Source organism: Gossypium hirsutum, chromosome A07 (assembly GCF_007990345.1).
Source record: "Gossypium hirsutum isolate 1008001.06 chromosome A07, Gossypium_hirsutum_v2.1, whole genome shotgun sequence".
NCBI classification, from domain to species: Eukaryota; Viridiplantae; Streptophyta; class Magnoliopsida; order Malvales; family Malvaceae; genus Gossypium; species Gossypium hirsutum.
Window position 1 is genome coordinate 44,212,774 of NC_053430.1, and position 20,366 is coordinate 44,233,139.

The window sequence follows — 20,366 nt, forward strand, 5'->3', positions numbered from 1 at the left end:
CCTAGAGACTGATACCATGTTAAGACGGTGACAAATATAAGATAGAATGAAAAATACTTCCAGTATATTTTTATTGCTATAGCTTGACTGTAATATAAAGGATAAGTAGTAACTAATTAACATACTTAGTACTTAATTACAAGTAACTAATCCCTAAATACTAGGGGCTATTATAACAACGTATTTATCAGCTTTAACATTTACCAGCTTTAACAAAAGAAAAAAGAAACGTAAGCATTCTTATTTCCATTTTTAGTGAAATTTTAGCTGGAATTAGAGAAACTATGGTTAGCAATCTAATTTAGTTATTGTCATTTGAGCAAGATAATCTTTAATTAAAGAAATGGGTGAGCAAAGGGAGCTATGCGGAGAAAGTTGATGAGAATTAAGTTTGGGTTTAAGAGTAAAGGTGAGGAGACGCCAAGTAATCCATTCAAGATATTCAATCTATGATTTAATTGGTACTGGTGTTCAAAGGTGAATTTGGTAAAAGCCCCAACAAAGGAAAGCATATTTGATATAGTTCAGGGATTTAAATTACAGTCGTGGCTGCATTTTCGGTCGCGTTGCGTTTGTCGCGATTGCGGACATAACAAATACTATTGTGGTCACTGCGGGTAATAAACGCCAAATTATACATAGTTTTACCCAAAAAACTTAGCATATTTATGGATGTTTACTACTATATTTATGGATTTTGGTGCTCTTAATCTAGTTATTTCATGTTTTGCACTCATGAGAGCACCAAGAGTCAAAAGGAGCCAAAAACGAGCTAAAAAGAGACAAAACAGATGAAATCAAGAAGTTCACACGGCCTAAGCCTTGCCACACGGGCTGCTCACACGCCCGTGTCCTTCGACGGTGTCGACCAAGGCTCTCACGATTCACACAGCCTGGCCATTGACCCACACGACCGTGTGCAATTTAATGGATCGAACACGGCCTGGGAAACACATCATACGGCCGTGGCATATGGGTGTGTCCCTTTTTCAAAGAGTTGTATTTTACACGGAAAAGGGTACTTAGGGAGGAAGAAAGCCAATCCAAAGCCTATATAAACACCCTAAGTATGGCCTAAAAAAGGGGGCCTCTTCTAGAACTTTTCTAGAATACAGAACCATACGCCAGGAATTACTTGAAGGAAGCCAGACGATCTATCCCAAAAGCCAGAGCTACTCCAAAACTGAAGATCTCTCTTAAAATTCCTTCAGGGGTTTTAGAGTTTTCTTCATGTTTTGTTATTTTTATACTTTTGAGATGTACTCTTATTTTATTATGAACTAAACCCCTTAGGTACCTAAGAGGGATAAAACCTATGGTGGATCTTGTTATTATTATCTGAACTGTATGATAAATACTTGATTTGTTATTAATTATGTGTTCTTAATGCTTGAGTTAATATTTCAGGTATTAATTCATGATTTGAAGTGCTTATGCAGAGGAGGAATAGACCCTGCCTAAGAGTAGATTTAGCATAATTAAGCGGAGTTGATCGAACGCCTAGAAATAGGGTTACGAGATTTTACTGGATTAGGGTGAAACCTAATATGGGAGTCCATAGAGTGATTTACTGCTTCCCTAGGGGTTTTAATTAAGAAAGAAATTTCGATCAATTCAACTGAGGTTTAGACGTTATTAGTCTCGAAAGAGATAATAACATAGGTTAGGGAATCTCACGGATCAAGTCAAGTGAATAAATCGTCTGGTTCAGAGTCAGATAACAAGTGAAATCTAGGTAGATTCCTCCTTGGGTGTCGTCTTTATCAATTTCTTTTCTTCAAGTCTTTTTTCCAAATTTTTTCTTTGCTTTAATTAAATTAGTTAATTAGTTTAGATAATTAGTTTAATAAACAAACCCTATTATTCTTAGGCTAGATAATAAAAAGATAGTTATTACTAGTACTTTTGGTTCCCTTGGGTACGATAGCCCGGTCTTGCCATTACTATACTATTGTTCGATAGGTGCACTTGCCTTTTCGTTGTGATAATAGTTAGTCTAGGTTTGATCTTCATTATAAATATTTATTACTTATTACGAATCACGCGATCAAGTTTTTGGCGCCGTTGCCGAGGATTCAAAATATTAGGAACGCTAAATTTTTATTACTTTAGCCATTTATTTTTCTTTCAATTTAATTTTAGTTTTTTATTATTATTCTTTATTAATTTACTTATTTTCTTTCTCTTGGTAGGTTTTTTATAGTTTATGACTAGAAGAAACCCGTCAGGACCATTACTTTTTGACAAAGAAATTGATCGCACAGTTTGTAGAAATCAAAGAGAAATAAGGCGTAGCTTACAATACACAGAGAACGAGCGAGAAGACGACACTCAACCCCCAACCGACGAGATGGCTGAAAACCAATGCAATCAGCTACCTCCTGCAATTGCGGCTAATCAAAATCCTGCTCCATGTACTATGTATGATTATGCTAAACCTTCTTTAACAGGAACTGAATCTAGCATAGTTAGACCTTCTGTAGCTTCAAATACTTTTGAATTAAAACCTAACACTATTCAGATGATACAGCAGTTTGTTCAGTTTGATGGTTTGCAGGATGAAGGTCCCAACACTCATTTAGCGAACTTTCTGGAATTTTGCGATTTATTTAAAATCAATGGCGTTTCTGATGATGCCATACGTCTTCGGTTGTTTCCCTTTTCACTGAGAAGCAAAGCTAAACAGTGGTTGAACTCGTTACCACGAGGGTCTATCACTACTTGGAAACAAATGACCGAGAAATTTTTACTATAATATTTTTCGCCGGTTAAAACGTCTAAATTACATAATGATATCTCTTCTTTTGTGCAGATGGATTTAGAAACACTTTACTATGCATGGGAGAGATACAAGGACTTATTAAGAAGGTACCCTCACCATGGTTTACCACTTTGGCTTCAAGTAACATTCCACAATGGCCTGAATCCCTCGACTCGGCAAATGGTTGACGCAGCTACTGGCGGAACCATAAATAATAAAACACCAGAAGATGCCTATAAATTTATAGATGAGATGTCACTGAATAACTATCAGTGGCAAGTTATGAGGACAAAGCCAACGAAAATAGCCAGCGTTTATAACATCGATTCAGTCACCATGCTCTTTAATCAAGTAGAACTTTTCAATAAAAAGATTGACGATTTACTTGGTTCTACGCAGGTACATCCAGTAATACGGTGTGACTCAAGTGGCGGAGGTGTGCATACAGAATACCAATCCTTCAATCCTACAACTGAAGAAGAACAAGTCAACTATATGGGCAACAATAACTTCCGATCTCAAAATAACCCATTTAGTAATACTTATAATGCAGGTTGGAGGAACCACCCAAATTTCTCCTAGGGTGGTCTAGGGAATCAAAAGCCACAAAATCCTCAGGGTTTTCAACAGCCACCTTATCAATAAGAGAAGAAACCAAACCTTGAAGAGATGCTTTCTAAATTCATCTCGGTGTCAGAAATCGGTTTCCAAAATACCGAGACAGCACTTAAGAATCAACAAGCATCGATCCAAGGACTCAAAACTCAGATAAGCCAGCTATCCAAACTAATCTCCGAACGACCACAAGGTAGCTTACCAAGTAATACTTAACCTAACCTAAGGGAACACCTCAATGCAATTAGTATTCAAAATAAGGAAGGATTCATTGCACCGGAGCCAGAATTATAGCAAGACAACGCGATGCATAAAGGTCAAAAAGAGGTAAATGACGATGATCCTAAACAGGTAAGTACGTTTTATGAACCTCGTGTGCCATATCCTAAAGCGATGACGAAAGACAGAATAGAAGAACAATTCGGTAAATTTGTCAAACTCTTAAAGAAATTACATATTAACTTACCCTTTATTGAAGTTCTGTCGCAGATGCCCAACTCAGCAAAATTCTTAAAGGAACTTCTGAGCAATAAAAGAAAATTAGATGCTACATCGCATGTGGAACTCAATGCAGTCTGCTCAGCTATTCTAAAGAATAAGCTACCTAACAAATTGAAAGATCCAGGGAGTTTTACAATTCCTTGCTTAATTGGTAGTTTATCTGTGAATAATGCTTTAGCTGATCTAGGGGCAAGTATAAATGTTATGCCGTATAAAATGTTTAAACGACTAGGTCTCGATAAACCCAAATAGACTAGGATGATCATATAATTGGCTGACAAAATAGTTAGATTTCCTAAAGGTATTATTGAAGATGTTCTCGTTAAAATTGATAAATTTATTTACCCAGTAAACTTTCTTGTCTTAGATATGGATGAGGATAACGAGGTACCTTTAACTTTTTAGCAACTGCTAGAACCATTATTAATGTAGGCACTGGAGAGCTAACACTTCTTCTAGGAGACGACACAGTAACACTCCAAGCACGCGATTCAGTCAAAACTTCTAAGACTCAAGATAACGGTATGGAACTTGTCGATGATAAAACTAATATTCAATGGTCCTTCCGGGAACCTCCTCGAACCAAGACAACAGAGACAGTGCACTATTATCAAGTAGCGAACAAAGACACCCATGAGGAACGAAGGCTTCAAATAGAAGAGCTAGATGAATTGCGAGCATACAAACTGAGAACACATGATAAATCGAAACTACGCCAAAACAAGCCCGATACCTCTCCTAATCAACTTAAGGTTGGCGATAAAGTTTTACTAGATGCCGCAGATCCCCACATTGTCACTACCACACCAAATGAGGAAACCCCTCTTACGGTACTCAGTATTTTTCCATTCGGTACGGAGGAGGTGAGTCATCCCAAGTTTGACACTTTTAAGGTAAACAACACCCGATTAAAATCTTATTTTAAGTTTGACAGCAGGAATGAGGAGTATGAACTCCTCAAACCACCATGATCATTCAACGGAGAGGTAAGTCGAGCTTATACTATAAATAAGTGCTTCTCGGGAGGCAACCCGAGCACTAACATATTTTGATTTCTTTATTTTTAATTTATAACACTTTTAATCATTAACTTAATTCTTGAATTGCAAAGTTTTTCAGCACACATGGCCAGGCACACGGGTGTGCCTAAAGCAGTGGCCAAACAGGGGTAGAGACATGGCCGTGTTAAAGTGGGACATGATTTCCCCAAAACACGGGGTGCGAAAAATCCCCACGGCCGTGTGACATGGCTGTGGGTGAACTTGATAGGAGACCACGGGCGTAGGAATGGAAAACCACGGGCGTGCTAGGGACAAGGCTCGTGTGACAGCCCTAAAATGACCCTAGTCGGAAAGCGGTTTCGGGACCGCTAAACCGAGTCACCAAATTATTTGAATATGATATTTATTGTCTAAAATATGTGAATATGAATGTGTGAAAGTTTTGAGCTTCGATTTAGTCGATTGCATGTGAATTTAATTAATAGGACTTATGTGTGGCACTTTTAAAAGGTGATAGGTTAATCTATAAGGACCTATTAGTGCATGTTATGAAAATAATGGGCTTGCATGTCAAATTTCCACCTATGACAAGTAGTGGCCGGCTATGCTATGGGTTAAAGCCTATTATAAACATTTTTGTGTTAGTGATTTATGTTAGAAATAATAAAATAAAAGGTTAGTAATAAAGTAACAAAAATGGAGGGGTGATGAAAACAAAGTTGTCTCATCCTTGCTCCCCCTATTGCCGTGACTTGAGGAAGGAAGAAGAAGAGGATTTTCTTGCTTCATGATGGGTTGGTTGATGTTTAGGAAGAGGTATGTTAATGCTCTTTCATTGAAAGTCTTTGTATATTTGGAGTGGTCATCAAGTATAGAAGCTAACTCATGGCAAATGTTTTTGTAAATTTATGAAGATGACATTCGGTCATGGATGTTTGTATTTCTTTGATGTTGTTTTTGATGCTTAGGTGTATTGAGGGTTGATTATAGATGAGTTGAGCTTGGTAAAATTGAATATTTGTGGCTTAATTGCTTAATGACAATTGGCTATGTTGAAATGCCAAATTAGTGCTAAATTGTAAGTATTTAATTGAGTGTTCGAATATGAATTTAAGAAGAATGATACATTTGACTATGCTTTGATGTGCTTGGATTATTGTTCATTGAGTAAGTGATTGAGGAATGATTAGAAGAATTTGAATGCTAAACTAGTTGATTTGTTTATAATGTCCGATTATGATCAATTATAGAGATGTGAATAAAAATTTGTTTGGTGATATATATATATATATGTATTCGGCAATGGGATAAAATGTGTATCAAGGTAAGTTTCATGGTGATTATGCTTGTAATGTTGGGGTAAGGTGATTAATCGGCTATGAAATTAGCTAAATTAAATAAGCATGAAATCGAGTCATGGTATGTTTTATCGAATATGATACATATTGAAATCTATTGTTTTAGATATAGATTAAATGATATGTGATTGCCCAATGTGATAGTTAAGTGAATAATATTGGTTAAGTACTTAAGCAAATCTATTGTTTTACTTAAGCTTAAGAGCAAAGAGGATCAAAGTCGGATGGGGGAAAAGAGAAAGTAAACAAATAGCCGTGGATATCTAGTCGTCGACCACTTCCGAGGTAAGTTTTAAGTGACTAAACATTGAGTAAATTCAATCATAATAGGACAAAATGAGCTGATTTAATAAGATATGATGTGGCCATGATATGTCTTAAACTCAAATGGTAAGTTCATATGTGTTTGGACTTGGAAAGTTAAGAGCAAATTGTAATAATTTGCTTTGGACAGCAGCAGTAACGTGATTTTAGAAAATCACTATAAATTGTTGGTGTAGAATTATAGGCTGAATAAAATATGTAATCAAGGCTTAATTAGTCTAGTTTCTTATAAAAGAGACCTTGTGAGCAAAAAAATTTCCTATAAAGAGATATTTAAAGTTGTGTGAGACGGTGTCAGAATGACTCCGAAATCCCCTGTTCAGTTTTTAGAAAATCATTATAAATTGTACAAAAATGGTTATAAGATAAAATTTATATGCTTAGACTCCTTAATGAGTCTAGTTTCAAAGGAAATCAAATACAACACATTTTGAATTCTGTAAAATGAGAAATTTGATTCGTAGTGAAGAGTGGTCAGATTAGTCAAACAGTGAAATAGGTGAAACTTTAAGAAAAATCTGGTATTGATTGGCCAAACCTAAAATTCTGAAAATTTTATGGATGGAAGATATACGAGTCTATATTCAGGGAAAATTAACGGCAAGTGATTTGGAGTTTTGTAGCTCCAGTTATAAATAATTTAGTGACTACTGCTCAGGAAAACAGCTCGTAGTGAATATGTGATTTTGTTGTAAACATGGATAAAACTTGTTTTAGTTACTCATAAGCTATTGATTAAACCCATACGTGAATTCTAAATCGTGATATTGTAAAATGATACATGAGTGTTAGACGGATCTTTGATATTAAAATTTGTGAAATTGTAAGTTTATGAGTATTCGAATATGAAATGATAGTATGGCGTGAAATTGAATTATTCATTGGGAAATGATTAATGTAGATTCGGCCAAGACAAAGTGTATACATGATAGTATATGTGATATGTGAAGTATATTTGGATAATTGTGATGTGAATGTATATATATGTGATAAGGCCTAATGGCCGGTGTGATGAATGTGAAAGTGTATATATATGTGATAAGGCCTAATGGCCGATGTGATGAATGTGAAAGTGTATATATGTGATGAGGCCTAATGGCCGGTGTATGAATGTGAAAGTGTATATATATGTGATAAGGCCTAATGGCCGATGTGATGAATGTGAAAGTGTATATATGTGATAAGGCCTAATAGCCGATGTGATGAATGTGAAAGTGTATATATGTGATGAGGCCTAATAGCCGATGTGATGAATGTGAAAGTGTATATATGTGATGAGGCCTAATGGCCGGTGTGATGAATGTGAAAGTGTATATATATGTGATAAGGCCTAATGGCCGATGTGATGAATGTGAAAGTGTATATATGTGATAAGGCCTAATAGCCGATGTGATGAATGTGAAAGTGTATATATGTGATGAGGCCTAATGGCCGATGTGATGAATGTGAAAGTGTATATATGTGACAGGGCCGAGTGGCCAACGTGATGGATGTGAAAGTGTATAAATGTGATAAGTCCCGAAGGGCAATTGTGTCAGTACTATATCCGGGTTAAAACCCCGCAGGCTTTATGCAAGAGTATTATCCTGATTAATGTCCGTAGGCTTCGTGCTCGTACTATATCCGAGCTTTAAAGACCCGACGGCTAAATGCTAGGATTCAAGTAAGACTTTGATATTGAGTATCTGCATTAAGTTACCATCAAATAAGTATTATGTATTCAAGATGTTTAGGTACGTATTACTTACTCATCGGTGGAGTGATTTCGAGGTGAATTATCAGTATCAAAGAGGTAGGTAAATGTGATTAATATTATAACTCCAAATGTGAGAATGTGCTTTGGAAATATTTGACCATCTAGGTCATTATTATTCGAAAGTATATATGTGGCAGCCAAGTGTTGCGTTTAATGATATTATAGATCGAGATGAAGCTCTAGATTAACTTCATCGAACAGTTGAAATGAATGACCAATAATAGTGATTGAGAACACTTTATCTTGCTTAAAACTTACTAAGCATTAAATGCTTACTCCGTTCTTTGAATCTCTGTTTTATAGATTTTGGTTCGTCAGCTATCAGACTCGGGATTATTGAAGTCGAAGTCGCCCACACTATCAAAGCCCTTTTGGTACACTTTTGGTTGAACTCTGAAAATGGCATGTATAGGACTACCCTTTTGTAGTGGGTCATGGACCTTTTGGATTTGTATAATTTTGGATAGCCATGTGAAAATGGCTTATATATGTTTGAGCATAATGTTATAATCATTTAGTATGGATATGGTTATTGAGAGGTGTGGATATGCTTAACAAGGATTGGCCATGGGAATGGTCAATCACTATCATAATTTGTGCTATTTATGCTAAAAGGGCTAGTTGAATCATGGAAACTATGAAATAGGTAAAGTCTACCTTAAAGGCAGATGCTGACAGCAGCAGTGATGTAGATTTGGAAAATCACTAAAAATAGTAGGAATAGAATTAAATAGTGAATAAATTATTTAAATGAACCTTGATGAATCCGCTTTCATATGGAAGAAACGAAACGGTCATATGAGTGGTATGTTAAGTGATAATTAGGTTTTCGTGAGACAGGGCCAGAACGGTTTCTGGATTCCCTGTTCCGACTTTGGAAATTCATTATAAATTAACCAGAGATAATTAGAAGTCATGCCATATATGAATAGATTCCTTTTTTAGTTTAGTTTCTATAGAAACAAACGACATCAGTATTGAAGCCCTGTACAGGGAGATATCCAAATTGTAATGCATGAAGGTCAGTGTAGTCGCACCCTGTAACAGGGGAGACTTTAACTAATAAACTGTACTAATTGGCCCAACCAAAAATTCTAGAAAAAAATATGTAGATGGACATATGAGTCTATTTTCAGGTAAAAATCACGAAACTGATTTTCGAGTTGTGAAACTCAAGATATGATTTTTAAGGTGACAGCGACACAGTTAGCCAGCTGTCTGGAAATTTTTAAAATGGACTGCGATAGTAAGCGAATTTAGTCTGTGAACCCCTCGTGTCCGACTCCGGTAACGGTCTTGGGTACGGGGTGTTACAATTTTATTGGTATCAGAGCTACGGTTTAGTCGATTCTAGGACTACCGTAATACGTTTGGGTCTAGCTATACATGCCATTATGTGAATATTTGATAGTGTGGTGATTTCTGACAATTGAAAATGTGTTTATTTATTGTAATAAATTCTGATCCCGATCGATCTGTAGCAGATGGTATTGAGAGGACTGAGACATGCTTATGATGTGTCAATATTGAGAAGGGTATAACATAAGTAAGTTCTTGAGTAATAGAGCTTAAATTATTATTTGATTAGATCATGTTTTAAGCAAATCAAAATCGTGCTCTTTGTGTGTGGCTATTGAGCCGAAATGGTAAGAGTGATAAGTGTCTTGTGTTTGAGTTTTGCTAATGAAAATGAAATATGAATGTGTCATTATTTATTGTTAAATGTGCATGGTTATTCGAATGATGTCCGGGCTAAGTCCCGAAGGCTTTGTGCTAAGTGACCATATCCGGACTAAGATCCGAAGACATTCGTGCGAGATACTAATTCCGGGCTAAGCCCGAAGGCATTGGTGCGAGTTACTAAATCCGGGTTAAGTCCCAAAGAGCATTCATGCTAGTGATGTATCCGGGTTAAGTCCCGAAGAGCATTCATGCTAGTGATGTATCCGGGCTAAGTTCCGAAGAGCATTCGTGCTAGTGATGTATCCGGGCTAAGTTTCGAAGAGCATTCGTGCTAGTGATGTATCCGGGCTAAGTTCCGAAGAGCATTCGTGCTAGTGATGTATCCGGGCTAAGTTCCGAAGAGCATTCGTGCTAGTGATATATCCGTGCTAAACCCCGAAGAGCATTCGTGCTGGTGTTATATCCGGGCTAGGTCCCGAAGAGCAATCATGCTGGTGACGTGTATTCGGGCCTTCGTGCCTAGTAGGCTTCGTGCCGGTAATTTGAGCAAAGTTTAAGTATTCATTACTATACGAATTCAAATTTAAATGAGATGATATGTTTAAAAGTGTACATACATGATGTTTATAGACTTGGTTAAGTCATTTCAATGTGTAATAACGAATGAATAAGAGCACTATGTGTGTGAATGATTAGAGGCACTGTGTGTGTGCAAATTCCTTTAATCGAGCACTATGAGTGCGAGATCGGTCAGTGGGCACTAAGTGTGTGAAGTGGAATTCATGTAAGACCTCGTCTGGGACGAAGGCATTGATTTGAGATAGTGTGTAAGACCATGTCTGGGACATGGCATCGGCTCGATATGTGAGCATATGTAAGACCATATCTAGGATATGGCATTGTAAGAGCTATATGTGCTTAATGAGTATCCGTAATGATTTCGAATGATTCAACGGGTATCGTTAACAGTGATTAAATGTGCTAAATGAATTCAATGTTCAGGTATGTGGAAGTTGATTTTCTGTTGGAAATAGGTTAAGTTGAATAGTGAGATATGATGGAGTTATAAAGGATATTTATTGGGATGTTTGAGTATATGTGTACTTTCGGTCAGGTTACAGCTTATACATGAATGAAAATGTGGGTTACAAATATGTGGGTTGATGATGTGAATTATACATGTTAATATGTACTTAATATGTGTTTGAAATGCAATTGTGAATTAAGTTAAGTGATTATTGCTTATGAAATCAAGAAAATGAGATATATGCGCATACTTGTAGAAATGTTTATGTATTTGTTTTAAGATAAGAAAATGATTTTATAGATCGATGCGAAATCAATAATGAATTACAATTGCTATCGATGAGCTAATGTCTTTGTGGATATAATTCAATAAGAGGACGTTATCCTAAACTATGCATCGGTAGAAATTTTCGGGGACGAAAATTTCTTAAGTGGGGGAGAGTTGTGACAGCCCTAAAATGACCCTAGTCGGAAAGCGGTTTCGGGATCGCTAAACCGAGTCACCAAATTATTTGAATATGATATTTATTGTCTAAAATATGTGAATATGAATGTGTGAAAGTTTTGAGCTTCGATTTAGTCGATTGCATGTGAATTTAATTAATAGGACTTATGTGTGGCACTTTTAAAAGGTGATAGGTTAATCTATAAGGACCTATTAGTGCATGTTATGAAAATAATGGGCTTGCATGTCAAATTTCCACCTATGACAAGTAGTGGTCGGCCATGCTATGGGTTAAAGCCTATTATAAACATTTTTGTGTTAGTGATTTATGTTAGAAATAATAAAATAAAAGGTTAGTAATAAAGTAATAAAAAGGGAGGGGTGATGAAAACAAAGTTGTCTCATCCTTGCTCCCCTATTGCCGTGACTTGAGGAAGGAAGAAGAAGAGGATTTTCTTGCTTCATGATGGGTTGGTTGATGTTTAGGAAGAGGTATGTTAATGCTCTTTCATTGAAAGTCTTTGTATATTTGGAGTGGTCATCAAGTATAGAAGCTAACTCATGGCAAATGTTTTTGTAAATTTATGAAGATGACATTCGGTCATGGATGTTTGTATTTCTTTGATGTTGTTTTTGATGCTTAGGTGTATTGAGGGTTGATTATAGATGAGTTGAGCTTGGTAAAATTGAATATTTGTGGCTTAATTGCTTAATGACAATTGGCTATGTTGAAATGCCAAATTAGTGCTAAATTGTAAGTATTTAATTGAGTGTTCAAATATGAATTTAAGAAGAATGATACATTCGACTATGCTTTGATGTGCTTGGATTATTGTTCATTGAGTAAGTGATTGAGGAATGATTAGAAGAATTTGAATGCTAAACTAGTTGATTTGTTTATAATGTCTGATTATGATCAATTATAGAGATGTGAATAAAAATTTGTTTGGTGATATATATATATGTATTCGGCAATGGGATAAAATGTGTATCAAGGTAAGTTTCATGGTGATTATGCTTGTAATGTTGGGGTAAGGTGATTAATCGGCTATGAAATTAGCTAAATTAAATAAGCATGAAATCGAGTCATGGTATGTTTTATCGAATATGATACATATTGAAATCTATTGTTTTAGATATAGATTAAATGATATGTGATTGCCCAATGTGATAGTTAAGTGAATAATATTGGTTAAGTACTTAAGCAAATCTATTGTTTTACTTAAGCTTAAGAGCAAAGAGGATCAAAGTCGGATGGGGGAAAAGAGAAAGTAAACAAATAGCCGTGGATATCTAGTCGTCGACCACTTCCGAGGTAAGTTTTAAGTGACTAAACGTTGAGTAAATTCAATCATAATAGGACATAATGAGCTGATTTAATAAGATATGATGTGGCCATGATATGTCTTAAACTCAAATGGTAAGTTCATATGTGTTTGGACTTGGAAAGTTAAGAGCAAATTCTAATAATTTGCTTTGGACAGCAGCAGTAACGTGATTTTAGAAAATCACTATAAATTGTTGGTGTGGAACTATAGGCTGAATAAAATATGTAATCAAGGCTTAATTAGTCTAGTTTCTTATAAAAGAGACCTTGTGAGCAAAAAAATTTCCTATAAAGAGATATTTAAAGTTGTGTGAGACGGTGTCAGAATGACTCCGAAATCCCCTGTTCTGTTTTTAGAAAATCATTATAAATTGTACAAAAATGGTTATAAGATAAAATTTATATTCTTAGACTCCTTAATGAGTCTAGTTTCAAAGGAAATCAAATAAAACACATTTTGAATTCTGTAAAATGAGAAATTTGATTCGTAGTGAAGAGTGGTCAGATTAGTCAAACAGTGAAATAGGGGAAACTTTAAGAAAAATCTGGTATTGATTGGCCAAACCTAAAATTCTGAAAATTTTATGGATGGAAGATATATAAGTCTATATTCAGGGAAAATTAACGGCAAGTGATTTGGAGTTTTGTAGCTCCAGTTATAAATAATTTAGTGACTACTGCTCAGGAAAACAGCTCGTAGTGAATATGTGATTTTGTTGTAAACATGGATAAAACTTGTTTTAGTTACTCATAAGCTATTGATTAAACCCATACGTGAATTCTAAATCGTGATATTGTAAAATGATACATGAGTGTTAGATGGATCTTTGATATTAAAATTTGTGAAATTGTAAGTTTATGAGTATTCGAATATGAAATGATAGTATGGCGTGAAATTGAATTATTCATTGGGAAATGATTAATGTAGATTCGGCCAAGACAAAGTGTATACATGATAGTATATGTGATATGTGAAGTATATTTGGATAATTGTGATGTGAATGTATATATATGTGATAAGGCCTAATGGCCGGTGTGATGAATGTGAAAGTGTATATATATGTGATAAGGCCTAATGGCCGATGTGATGAATGTGAAAGTGTATATATGTGATGAGGCCTAATGGCCGGTGTATGAATGTGAAAGTGTATATATATGTGATAAGGCCTAATGGCCGATGTGATGAATGTGAAAGTGTATATACGTGATAAGGCCTAATAGCCGATGTGATGAATGTGAAAGTGTATATATGTGATAAGGCCTAATAGCCAATGTGATGAATGTGAAAGTGTATATATGTGATGAGGCCTAATGGCCGGTGTGATGAATGTGAAAGTGTATATATATGTGATAAGGCCTAATGGCCGATGTGATGAATGTGAAAGTGTATATATGTGATAAGGCCTAATAGCCGATGTGATGAATGTGAAAGTGTATATATGTGATGAGGCCTAATGGCCGATGTGATAATGTGAAAGTGTATATATGTGACAGGGCCGAGTGGCCAACGTGATGGATGTGAAAGTGTATAAATGTGATAAGTCCCGAAGGGCAATTGTGTTAGTACTATATCCGGGTTAAAACCCCGCAGGCTTTATGCGAGAGTATTATCCTGATTAATGTCCGTAGGCTTCGTGCTCGTACTATATCCGAGCTTTAAAGACCCGACGGCTAAATGCTAGGATTCAAGTAAGACTTTGATATTGAGTATCTGCATTAAGTTACCATCAAATAAGTATTATGTATTCAAGATGTTTAGGTACGTATTACTTACTCATCGGTGGAGTGATTTCGAGGTGAATTATCAGTATCAAAGAGGTAGGTAAATGTGATTAATATTATAACTCCAAATGTGAGAATGTGCTTTGGAAATATTTGACCATCTAGGTCATTATTATTCGAAAGTATATATGTGGCAGCCAAGTGTTGCGTTTAATGATATTATAGATCGAGATGAAGCTCTAGATTAACTTTATCGAACAGTTGAAATGAATGACCAATAATAGTGATTGAGAACACTTTGTCTTGCTTAAAACTTACTAAGCATTAAATGCTTACTCCGTTCTTTGAATCTCTGTTTTATAGATTTTGGTCCGTCAGCTATCGGACTCGGGATTATTGAAGTCGAAGTCGCCCACACTATCAAAGCCCTTTTGGTACACTTTTGGTTGAACTCTGAAAATGGCATGTATAGGACTACCCTTTTGTAGTGGGTCATGGACCCTTTGGATTTGTATAATTTTGGATAGCCATGTGAAAATGGCTTATATATGTTTGAGCATAATGTTATAATCATTTAGTATGGATATGGTTATTGAGAGGTGTGGATATTCTTAACAAGGATTGGCCATGGGAATGGTCAATCACTATCATAATTTGTGCTATTTATGCTAAAAGGGCTAGTTGAATCATGGAAACTATGAAATAGGTAAAGTCTACCTTAAAGGCAGATGCTGACAGCAGCAGTGATGTAGATTTGGAAAATCACTAAAAATAGTAGGAATAGAATTAAATAGTGAATAAATTATTTAAATGAACCTTGATTAATCCACTTTCATATGGAAGAAACGAAACGGTCATATGAGTGGTATGTTAAGTGATAATTAGGTTTTCGTGAGATAGGGCCAGAACGGTTTCTGGATTCCCTGTTCCGAGTTTGGAAATTCATTATAAATTAAACAGAGATAATTAGAAGTCATGCCATATATGAATAGATTCCTTTTTGAGTCTAGTTTCTATAGAAACAAACGACATCAGTATTGAAGCCCTGTACAGGGAGATATCCAAATTGTAATGCATGAAGGTCAGTGTAGTCGCACCCTGTAACAGGGGAGACTTTAACTAATAAAATTTACTAATTGGCCTGACCAAAAATTCTAGAAAAAAATATGTAGATGGACATATGAGTCTAGTTTCAGGAAAAAATCACGAAACTGATTTTCGAGTTGTGAAACTCAAGATATGATTTTTAAGGTGACAGCGACACAGTTAGCCAGCTGTCTGGAAATTTTTAAAATGGACTGCGATAGTAAGCGAATTTAGTCTGTGAACCCCTCGTGTCTGACTCCGGCAACGGTCTCGGGTACGGGGTGTTACAGCTCGATTCTGTTTCTTCGACACGGGCGTGAGACACGCCCGTGCCGTTCAACCGTGTACAAAAATACACGGGCATGCTACCAGAACACACGGGCGTGGGAGAAGTGAACAAAGCTAGGCACAGCCGTGCGACATGGCCGTGTTTGACATACGCCTAAGACACATGGGCGTGGGATAGTAGCTGGGCACGACCTAAATCGCCAAATTAAAAAAACACGGGTTCACCCTCAAAGTACTTGGGCGTGGCCCTAGGCTATGTGAACCTCCCCTATATAAGCAAACCATTGTTCATCTTCTTCCCCTTTTTAAAACCCTAGCCGAAATCTACCTTTTCCCATTCCCTAATCCCTATTCCAGCCACCATTATCCAGATTCTCACTTCCCAAACTCCCAAACCACCCTCAAATCCACTCCCCTTGCATTAATCCCCACTTTCCTCTCTCTATACCCTCTATTTTTCCTCCACACAGCTATATCCCCGCGTCACACGCTAGTGCTCGCCACCAACACACCTGTGCACCGCCCTACAGCAGCTTTTGGTTCACTTTCTCAACCTTATTTTTTCAATTTGTGTTGCTACATTAGTATTCTACATACTTTACATAGATATTGTTACTATTACAAATATGTTTTAGAAAAGTTAGGAATTTGCTTTAGAATTTTCTATATTTGAATTGTTTAAGCTACTAAATAGCATATACTAGTTTTAGGCCTATTGCTTAACTACTGATGTATCTTAGATCCTATCAATGCATGTATTTTCAGGAACATTATGTCATCATCGAGAGGCAAGAAGGCTGCGGTCCTATCCTCAAAGAGACATAGGGGACCGAGTTCTTCCTCGGTACATGCTACAGCCGAAGTTCGGCACCCGATCCTTGAATTTTTGCAGGCTTCGCAGGTGGAGCTAATTTCAGATACTACACGCACGACCGTTCACTACAGGTCGCTGCATTGACTGGGCTGCCGTCGAGCAAGTTCAGCTAGCTGATGCCATCCGCGCCCTCTTGTCCATAGACCCATGGGAACGGTTCTTCACTATTACTGAGCCCACTTATTTAGAGCTAACTTTAGAATTATGCTCTATTTTTCATTTACAGGTGGTGATGACGAACAATGATGACCCAGGTACCATTCACTTATGATTAGGCGGTCTAGTTCACGTAATGAGTGTCCTAGAGTTTGGAGTCGCTTTGGGACTTTACACCGATGAGTTTAAGGAGGAGGAAGACATGAATGTACTACCACGAAATATCCATATTTCTCACTCCTTGTGCTGGAAAGCTTTGGCACCACTCTCTTCCACCTACGGCCCCAGCCGCTCGAAAGCCTCAGCTCTCGCTCCTTCCCTACGCTATCTCCATGCCATATTGGCACACACATTGACCGAGAGGAGAGAGAGCACCAGTGTCGTCAACACCTACGACGCCTACTATTTATGGTGCATGGTGAATGCACACGTGACTGACTTGGCATACTTCATTATTTTCGCCATTCGCCATCAGACTGAGCGGCATAGGAAGGGAGTGATCTCCATCGGCCCCTACGTGATGCGCCTTGCCAGACACTTCAGCCTTTTCAACACCATGGCCCAGTCATCAGTACTTACACTGATAGGTCAGATGTCCCCACAGGGTATCACGACTATGTTACACATGAAGATGATTGAGCATCAACGTGGGACCGATCCTCCTCAGTATCGTCTCTCTCATGCCATTGACGAGGAGGATTTTGAGGACATTCCTGATGATGTCCCCCACAGCATGAGGAGCCTTCCACTGCGCCACCTAGGGAACGACCAGTTTATGCAGTTGCTTCATTGGTACACCTTTCTGACCGACTCGCCCACTTCGAGTAATATTGCACTATACAGTTTGAGATGATTCACAAGTGAGATCAGCGACGGGACTGACAGATGGACGATATGCAGGCCATGATGCAGCAGCTGTGCCAGCACGTTCACATCACCATCCCAGCGTCACCACCTGAGGGCCCCATTGACGAGGATCATTGAATCCTCCTATCTTTTTATTCTTATTTTTATTCTTTTTCTTTTTATTTTCATTTCAATTTTATTATTATTTTTAAAAGACATATCTATATTGGTAAATTTTACTTTTTTTCATTTTCTGGTGTTTCTAACAAGTAATCCCACTACGCTCTCTTCCACACCAACTTTTAATAAGCTTTTCATGATTCTACAGACTTCCAAGCAAAGCTACTAGGAATATTTTATGGAATGAGGAAACAAATGGGAAACACTACCTCATGAATGCCATGTTCAACGACCCAATTTCTTCATCTAGCCAAGAACAATGGCAGATACTACTTTCCCCAAACACTCCAGCCTCAGAATCAAGTTCCGTATCCATATAACAGGGAGTTTCACCTCCTTTCCTCTTATGATTTTCTTTATTTTGAATAATCTATCTTTGTACATTGAGGGCAATGTACATCTTAAGTGTGGGGGGTGAACATGAAACCTAACTTTTTACATTTTTCTCAAATCCCTGAATTTGGTATTGTGCTTAAGTGATTTTCTCATAATATTGATAGAATGAATTCTAATTGATCTATAATTATTGTTGATATGTCGCGAATTATACCAAGGGAATTATGCATGATTATTTGATTATAGGACCTTAAAGAATCGAGCATGATAAGTTGATATTTTGAGAAATAAAATTCTTTTAGACTATTTTTCCTAAATTGAGGTATTATCTTAAAATCTTAAGTATACAGGAATGACATCCAAAAACCCAAATTTTTGGTGAGATTTTTGAGCCTTTTGAGCATATAACTTTCTTTCTTGCTCACTTCTTTTGTGGTTTGAATGTGTCAACATTGAACTGTTATTCTAGAACTTGCTTCGATTATACATGTCGAGATCACACGTACGATTTGATACACTGAGATGATAAAGGCACTTAGGATTCAACCCATTTACTCCATAAAAAGCCTTCTCACATAATTAAACCCTTAGTGAACCCCTTTTGAGCCTACTAATTTTTTTTATTGATTAACCTTCATCATTAACCCATTAACCTATTATTGTTGAAATCCTCTTACTTAATTTACATTTTTTTTGTCGAGATTAAATTTAATACTGTTACCTCACTATGTTCACCATTTTTTGTTACTGAATCATGAAGTATGATTTCTATATTGTTTTAACTTGATTTGTTCTTAAAAAAAACTCAGTATTATTATTGTAATTCTCAGCAAGCTAAAGTTGTCATGAACTCATGTAAAATAGTTCTAGATATTTGTTTGTGGTTCAGTAATTAAGTTTTTGATAGTGGGGTAATATATTAAAATTATCTCGATTCTAACCTTTGTCTCTTCAGCTTGTTTCCATACCTATAACCTAAACCCTGTTACAACCATGTAAAGACCTTTTTATTAGTGTATCATATCATTTACACGTGGTGGAGATTTGATTTTCATGCAAGCCTATGGTAATAACTTTTCATGTTAGACAACTGAGTGCTTAATCTTGAACCTTAAACACTTTGAGTGATTTGAGTGAATCTTTAGTGAGGATGTCATCTCTTGTATATTTAGGACTAAAGTTAATTACTTAGTGGAAGGAGATTACCTATGATTTTATTATCAAAATATTCGATTTAGATTGCTTGAGGCTTTTAATGCCCCTATAGTTGAATTCTCACTGTATGATTTTCTATGGAATAACTTGTAACATTATTAGTAATGATTATGTGATTAAGAGGAATGAACTCTAGCAGTAAATTAAAGTTTTGCTTGAGGATAAGCAAATGCTTAAGTGTGGGGCTATTTGATAAATGCCAAATTATACATAGTTTTACCCCAAATACTTAGCATATTTATGGATGTTTACTACTAGATTTGTGGATTTTGGTGCTCTTAATCCAGTTATTTCATGTTTTGTACTCAGGCGAGCACCAAGAGTCAAAAGGAGCCAAAAACGAGCTAAAAAGGGACAAAACGGACCAAATCGAGAAGTTCACACGGCCTAAGCCTTACCACACGGGCTGCTCACACGCTCGTGTCCTTCGACGGTGTCGACCAAGGCTCTCACGATTCACACGGCCTGACCATTAACCCACACAGCCATGTGTAATTTAACGGATTAAACACGGCCTGGCAAACACGTCACACGGCCGTGGCACACGGGCGTGTCCCTTTTTCAAAGAGTTGTATTTTACACGGAAAAGGGTACTTAGGGAGGAAGAAAGCCAATCCAAATCCTATATAAACACCCTAAGTATGACCTAGAAAAGGGGGCCTCTTCTAGAACTTTTCTGGAATACAGAACTACACGCCAGGAATTACTTGAAGGAAGCCAAACGATCCATCCCAAAAGTCGGAGCTACTCCAAGACTGAAGATCTCTCTCAGAATTCCTTCAGGGGTTTTAGAGTTTTCTTCATGTTTTGTTATTTTTATACTTTTGAGATGTACTCTTATTTTATTATGAACTAAACCCCTTAGA

General features: G+C 36.7%; 1 non-coding gene across 1 annotated transcript; it reads right to left on the reverse strand.

The window, feature by feature from the left end:
• Positions 1 to 2,779: 2,779 nt before the first annotated feature.
• On the reverse strand, positions 2,780 to 2,886 carry LOC121204333 (small nucleolar RNA R71). The gene has a single exon (XR_005899260.1). It is a non-coding gene; the product is annotated as a small nucleolar RNA R71 (small nucleolar RNA).
• Between the last annotated feature and the right edge of the window lie 17,480 nt (positions 2,887 to 20,366).